This window comes from Hipposideros armiger, unplaced genomic scaffold (assembly GCF_001890085.2).
Source record: "Hipposideros armiger isolate ML-2016 unplaced genomic scaffold, ASM189008v1 scaffold_190, whole genome shotgun sequence".
Classification (NCBI taxonomy): Eukaryota; Metazoa; Chordata; class Mammalia; order Chiroptera; family Hipposideridae; genus Hipposideros; species Hipposideros armiger.
Genome location: NW_017731540.1, coordinates 410,856 through 418,197, shown reverse-complemented (window position 1 = coordinate 418,197; position 7,342 = coordinate 410,856). Strand labels below are relative to the sequence as shown.

The 7,342-nt window shown below is 44.2% G+C and overlaps 1 pseudogene; it reads right to left on the bottom strand.

Annotated features, from left to right (window-relative positions):
- Positions 1-4,935: 4,935 nt before the first annotated feature.
- On the bottom strand, positions 4,936-7,342 carry LOC109388323 (gamma-crystallin F-like; annotated as a pseudogene).

The following is a 7,342-nucleotide window of genomic DNA, read 5'->3' as shown; positions in this document are numbered from 1 at the left end:
AGCCAGGAGAGCTGGCTTTTGGTAAAAATTCTTATCCTTCGCCTACTCCTGCCAGATTTCCAGGATCCCACCTTCAGGCCCTGGAGCAAGTGGGGTGTCCTGGCAGGTCCCATCTGAGTTTTCAAAGCTGTAGGTGAGGAAAAATAATTTTCTTCTTATCCTTCTGAGTTCTTGGTTGAGACCCCCTGTAATAAAAGACAGATTAACAAGAGAAAAACAAATAGAAGTTTATTAACATCTAGACCTCATGTATACATGGGAGGGGCCCAGAAAAGCTAGTAAGAAGTTGCCCGCTCTCTGAGACAGCCCAAGCCACCACCTTAAATGCCATCTTCTGCTAAAGACAAAAGAAAGAGTTTAGGGTCTGTGTGTGGGGGATGGGGGTTGGGGGTTAGTAGGCCAGTTATTAGGGTTTCCAAGGAAAACATGATAAACAAGGGTAAGGTTTGTTATAGATGCCAAAGAGGCATATTTTGGTGTGGCATAGTCTGCTACCCTTCACCCACCAGCCAAAGACTGTGTGCTGTTGAGCGAAGTTGAGCTTCTTGGTACTTATTGCAAGAAGAGGGGCTCTGCACCATGGGGCATTTCAGTAAGAAGGTGTTGGGAGGGGCTGTTACAGGATTTTGTCTTGTGTTAGGGGCTTTGGGGGAGGGTCATAAGGTGGGATCAGCTCTATGATTGGGTATCTAAAGATTATTATCTAAAAATTATCAAGGAGGTGGGAGGAATGGAGTGGGGGCTAAACATAATTGGGAAAGAACTAGCAGTCACTCATTGTGATCTGGAAGGAGGAGACGGTTGGTCATCTTTGTCATTTGCAGGGTTCTTGCTCTTGCTTTCAGTGCTCCGACATGTTAGGGGGCGGTCTTGTTTTTGTCTCGCTCCATCGTGGTTGCCGAGTGACCTCCACTGATGATAGCATTCTGTAAAATGTTTATGTTTGACAGGAAAACACGATGGCCTGGTTGTGCCTGCCAGCCCAGCTCCCAACTGTGAGCTGTCAGAGGCTGCTTTTTTCTCTCTCTTGACCCAAGTGCCCCGCAGGGAACTCCTACCAGAGCAAGGGACCAAGCGGGGCAGACAGTGGTGATGGTTCATAGGGATTAATCCTCCCAGTCAACAAGCATTTCACAAGGAGCTATGTCCTTTTCAGCTCTGGGCTAAGCACGCTGGGAAACCACACAGGACATCGCCTCCTTTCCATGCCTTTAAACCTGCCCTTCCCCCTGCCTAGGATATTCTTTCCTTACTCCTTGCACAAAATTTTCATGGTGCAGCTCCAGGGCAACCTTCTTGCTGAACTGGTTGTAAAAATATTGAAATGCTTCCATGCTGTTTGGCAAATCACCTTTGCCCTGAACCTTAAGGCTCGCCCAGGTTACTCCCTTGGAATTGCAGTTTAGCCTCAGGACCCTGCAGCTGGCATCCATGTTTCTAGGTCTGTACCTTTTTCCGTACGGGTTCTCAAATACTTTACATACCACCCTCAGGTGTCTCTCTTTGATCATTCCCACCGAAATATGTTAAACTCTCATGGCACATGTTTCTTTTTCCATTATAAGTCAGTTTTGTAAATGCCTATCTCTCTTTGATATCCAGGACTGTGTCTACATATATTGGTTTTCTGAGGTTTTACAACAATGCTTGGTATAGAGAAGGCCTCAATCACTGTCTGTTGTGTATTGAGCCAAATTGGTCCCCTGACCTCCAGGCACTCATGATTAAGGCAGTCTGGTGTGGAGGGAAAAAATTGTAAAGTTTTATTGTGCTAATTTTCTTTCTTTTTTATTATGGAATTCATAAATATTCATTGAAGAAAAAATAGCTAAACAGCAATTTATGTCATCTTGAATCCCACACCTTAGACACAAACGCCATTCATATTTCAGTGTTGTTTTTTCCAGACTATTTTTTATATGCACACACAAAGGAAACTGGGATTATACTTTACATGCTCTTTTGATAAGTGTTATTTTGCTTAAAATATCATGAACAGCTTTAATGCTTTCACCATAATCACAACAACAAAATGGTCATGATGTGAGGTAAAGGATGTGTTAGCTAACCTCAGTGTAGTCAACATTTTGCAATATATTCACCTATCAAATCCACATACTGAACGCCTTAAATATACACGATGTTATACGTCAATTGTATCTCAGTAAGGCTGGGAATAAAACCAAACAAAACAGTGTACTATGAATCCTTGAATGGAGGTTTGTAATAAAGGGTGAGGGGGGATAGAAAATTTTTAAATAAAGCCTGTTTAAGTAAATATTAAAGAAGAAGAGGTGTGAAGAAAAAGGAGACTACAAAGTAGGTAGAAAGTGAACCATGGGACATAGAAACCATGGAGAAGAGTCTAAAACAAGGGCAGTAGAGTGGTGGTCTGTGGAGAGTCCAATGGTAAGACAGCTTAGAATGGACTAGTTAGATTTCACGGAAAGAAAAAATGGTGAGGCAAGATAGGGTCTATCTTATTTTCCAAGCCAGGACCCTGAGAGAGCGAGGCAGGTGGCCACAAAGTCAGAGTGAGTGGGAGTTCACTCAAAGCTGGAGTCTGGTAGGTCCTCACAGAGCTCTGGGACCTGGGCTGCTTCGAGTTCCTCTTCCATGTGGTACACCTGGTAGAGGTTTTCTGGAATGCTTCACAAAGCCCAAAGGGGTTAAGAATATGAATTATATTTGGGAACTACATCAACAGTTCCCAGTTCCCACCTTCAAGACCTGTGTAAGCTGGGGGTAGGAGGGTTCAGGCAGAAAGACAAACATCACTTGGAGGATACTGTGTGTCCCCAAAAATAAGACCTAGTCAGAGAAGAAGCCATAGCATGATTCCTCCAGGATATGGAAGGAACGCACCCCTCACATGAGAGTTTTATGACCCGTTTCAGGGAGAAGGGTGCCTTTGCCACAAACTCCTTCAGTTTAAAATATTCAGTATGCCAAGGTGCCACATTTTGGCACCTAAAATCATACGAGGGCTTATTTTCTGCCTAGGTCTTATTTTTGGGGAAACAGGGTACTACTCAAAGCAGCCTCAAGATGTTTAGGTGTTATTCTGAAGAGCCAAGTTGTGTCTTTCAAATGCAGGGATGGGCAGTAGAGGAGCCACACTACACACTGTTCATTATCTCTGAATACACTTAGGTTGATTTGGGATATTATAAGACCAGTGGGGTGAGGATATCCTTATATGTCCATAGGCACTGAAAAACACAAGTCAGCCAATCAGATTTGGAATAGGTATCCTCCCCCCCCCACGCCTCCTCCCCCAAGGATATTCATGAAGATGCCTGTGAAAAAAATTGATTCATATATGTACAATGGTAATAAAAATATATATAAAGGATCTAAAATAGAGCTGGTTGGGAAATCATAAGTAAATAGGAGTTGGGTTTGAAGGTTAAGTGGAGATGTGTGAACAAGAATGTAGGGTCTATCTTACTCGTGAACTCAAAGTTTCATAAATTATAAGTGGATCTGTCAAATGTTGAAGATGACAAGGGGCTCTGTTTAAAGGCACAGTGCAAATGCTGGGTTCCCCACTCCCAAAGGGCACAGATCCGCAGGTCCCAAAGGGCCACACCTGCTCCCATGAACACAGATCAATTGTCATGCCTTTCTTTACATTCTCTTATGAAACGCTTACGATGTGTCACAAAGCTTTTAAAATAAGATTTACACTTGCTTAATAAGAGCTTTGGCTAAATTACAAGTCTACTCTGAATACTTTGCATATCAGGGTATATTGAAAAGGTGCAAAATAATCTCTCTTAACCATGATTTGGGGAAAGTCTTTTAAATCACATTTGCCTTCCTCCTGGTGAACACTGGGTGGCGCTCTAATCTAGATGACGTAAAAGCCTCCTCCAAGCTGACGAAAAGGAAGCTGCTTTGTATAGTTTGCATTTATGGAATTTTTAACCATTCAGTCTCTCTAGCACAAAAGTCTTCCAACTTTTCACTAAAAAAAGAAAGAAAAAAGAATTACAGGAACCATAAATCAGTAATAAAGAAAATTTTGTGAAACAGGATACAAGGAGAAAGAGTGAGGATTTGGGAATGGAAAGCTGTCTTGTTAACGAATTCAGCTGATAGTGATTTTAAGTGCAGCTGAGTTCTTCATAGTAGAAAATCTTGTTTCTAAGCAAGGTAAACGTCTCCCTGGCCCTCTGGTGGTTCAACTGGCATAATCAACAAAAAATCCAAATTGGAAAGGGCCATGACTCCCAGGTCACAGGGTCGCTCTGTGACTTTACCTGCAGGGGCTGTCTGCCCAGGCCCCCTGAACTCTCCCTGCTGTGCCTGACTCTGTCACCAGGACAGGACTGTCCCTGGGAGGGGCACCTGCAATCCAATAGCTGCTCTGCCTATGGAGTGGGGTCTGGGAATCTGCATTTTACCAAGTATCCCAAGTGATTCTGATGCAGGTGATCCTTAACTTACAATTGATACTCTGAGAAAACATGGATTTATAAGGTCTAAATACTCAATAATAACCAAGGAACATTTATACTGTAAATACTTACACAGTACTTACTTCGTGCTTGGTATCATTGTAAGAGAATTAAAAATAATAGCTCATTTAATCCACATCACAGCCTTATGAGATGAAGAGTGTTGTCATCCCAATTTTTACAAATCAGGAAACTGAGGCACAGAAATGTTGATTAACTTGCTCCATCATCCATAGCTATTAGGTGGGTTTGGACGCAGGCATTCTGGCTTCAGGGGCTGTGCTCTTAACTGCTACCCCCCAGACCACCCTTTCTGCTGATACATGTAAGAGAGCCCACATGAGTCCCAGCTTTATTTTTGCTGAGCCCTTCCAAGGAGCCTGAAAAGAAAAAAGGCCTACAGGACTGCATGAAACGCACAGGAAACATTTTATTAGCTTCCAGAAGGAGAAAAGGGTAGAATAAAAATATTTCAGTAGAAATCCATGGCTCTCCTCAAAGAGCCCACTCTGGCACTTGTGGCCCCCCAGTCATGGTAGCGCCTGTAGTCCCCCCGCCTCAGCAGGTACTGCCGCCCCTGGTAGTTGGGCATCTCACAGAGGACCCAGTAGCCCTCCAGCACATTGAAGGAGTGGACCTCATTGAAGTGGAAGCAGTCCTGAAGCGAGGAGCAGTCCTCAGTGAACTCCACCATCTGGCCTCTGTAATCTTCCTTCTCCTAGAGTCTGATTCGGTGGGAGCTGGTCTGTGGATTCGGCAATCAGCCCAGGAGGAAAAGTCAGAAAACCTAGCCTTTAGCAACCAATCGCACACAGACCTGGGTGGATAGGTATGTCTTTATCTTTTCTGTATCAAAGGTGACAAATGAAAAAGACAGCCAACACCAAGGCCGCTATGTACGTTTGGGTACATTGTTCACTGTAAAACTGAAGAGGGCACCATTCACATACATCAAGATACAAATGGTGCTCCCTAGAGTTTTCTAGGGCCAAAAGCTACGTGAACTATGCATGCACTCTATTTAGTACCATTCTTAAGTAACAACTTTTATATATATTTTTGCCCTCTCCTTCATTACTTATGGTGGTCTAGGGCTCTCCTGGGATGATAAAATAAGTTAGATATTAAAATAAAAGGACAAATATATCATTTTCAAAGGCATTATTTTGAATCTCTATAGCATTAGAAGAGCATTAGAAGAGGGAGACAGAAAGTCAAATTGTTTTCCCCACAGTGAAGCAGGCTGGTGGCAATTAAGCATAGGCAATTCCTTAATATCTTCCTTTCTGCTTTACGTGCTGCTACTTTAAAATTTCAAAAACAAGAGCCATCATAAAGATTAGGTTTCAGTTCTCAGCTCTAATATATGCTCCGGCAAAACAGTTTTAGGTAATTAATGAAAATGGAAGCTCAAGATCATGAAAGAAGGCTTTATAGAGCAATAGATTATAAAACCTTTAGAAAAATGGAAACAGCCCAGGCTGTTAGTCCTGGGCAAATCCTGTCTGTCTTTCCTTGAGTACCTGTTCTTTTATCTTCCTTCCCAGCAGGTACCCATTCAATGTCTTTCGTCTTCCACCATTAAACCCTCTTTAGGAAAGGTTCTCATAAGCAATTCATCCTGCGGTATAAAAGACTGCTGATAATGTATCGTCCATGGTGTGTAAAGGACTCACACACGTACGTATTCTGACTTGATCTTCACCACAGCCCGAAACCTGTGGAGCACAGTTATAAGCTTTTTCTTCTTTTGTGAGAAACTAATGACAGAGCTTGCAGTCAGTAATTAGAAGAGTCAGGACTGGAAAGGGGAAGCCAGGTTTTCAGGCTCCTAAAGCCAGTCTGGGTCCCATCGAGGCATTAACCCTCCCAGGAGGTTTCAAACTTCAGGAAAGGGGTACATTTTCCCCAGGACTCTGTCATAGCCAAATTAGAGAGTCACTAACTGGAATTCCAGGCCGCTGGGGAGTTCGCGGGGTAAGGGCGGGCTTCGCAGGTGCCATTGGAGTCACATTGTCGGTTACTTGTTTTGCCTAATCAAAAGGCAGGGGTTGAGAGACTCTTGATGTTAATAATAATACTTTATATTTGGGGGAAGGGGAGGCCTGCCATGTGCCAGGTACCCTCCTTTCATCCTCATCACAGCTCTATGAATTAGCTACTCTTATTAGCCCCATTTCACAGATGAGGAAAGAGAAATAGTCTGAGTAACTAGCTTAAGTCCACCTGACAATAAGGAGTTGATCTGTTACTTATTCATCACCTGTTGCATAGACACTCTGAACTAACAGCATGCACTCACTACCTTTTCCCCGTAGAGGTGAGTTTAAGTTTAATAAAGTAAAAAAAAATTTCCAATTAGAAGCATTGCATTACTAAAGGAAAAGAGAATATAGTTAGAACCAGTAAAAGGCTACCATCGCATAGGATGAATACTAACTACATCTGGGGCTCTGGTGTGGCTGGAGGGCACAGAAAGACCCGGGGAACTGGACTCACGTGGGGGATGAGGCGGCAGGAGCGGACCGACTCGCTGAGGCCCATCCACTGCTGGTGGTCGGGGTAGTCGCCGCGCCGCAGGAGGTACTGGCGGCCCTGGTAGCTGGGCTGCTCACAAAGCATCCAGCAGCCGCTGTCCACGCAGATGGAGTTGCAGCGGCTGAAGTAGGGCTGCAGGTCGGAGTGGTCGCTGCCGCACACGTAGTGACGGCCCTGGAAGCCCCGGTCCTCCTCGTAGAAGGTGATCTGCAAGGAAGGGAAGGAGAGAGAGGCTCAGAGGCCTGGCCCCAACCCCCGTTTGCCGGGGCCCCTCCTGGCCTGGGCGCTGGGCTTACCTTCCCCATGGCTGGTTGGCACTGACTGTGCAAGTTCAGTGGATG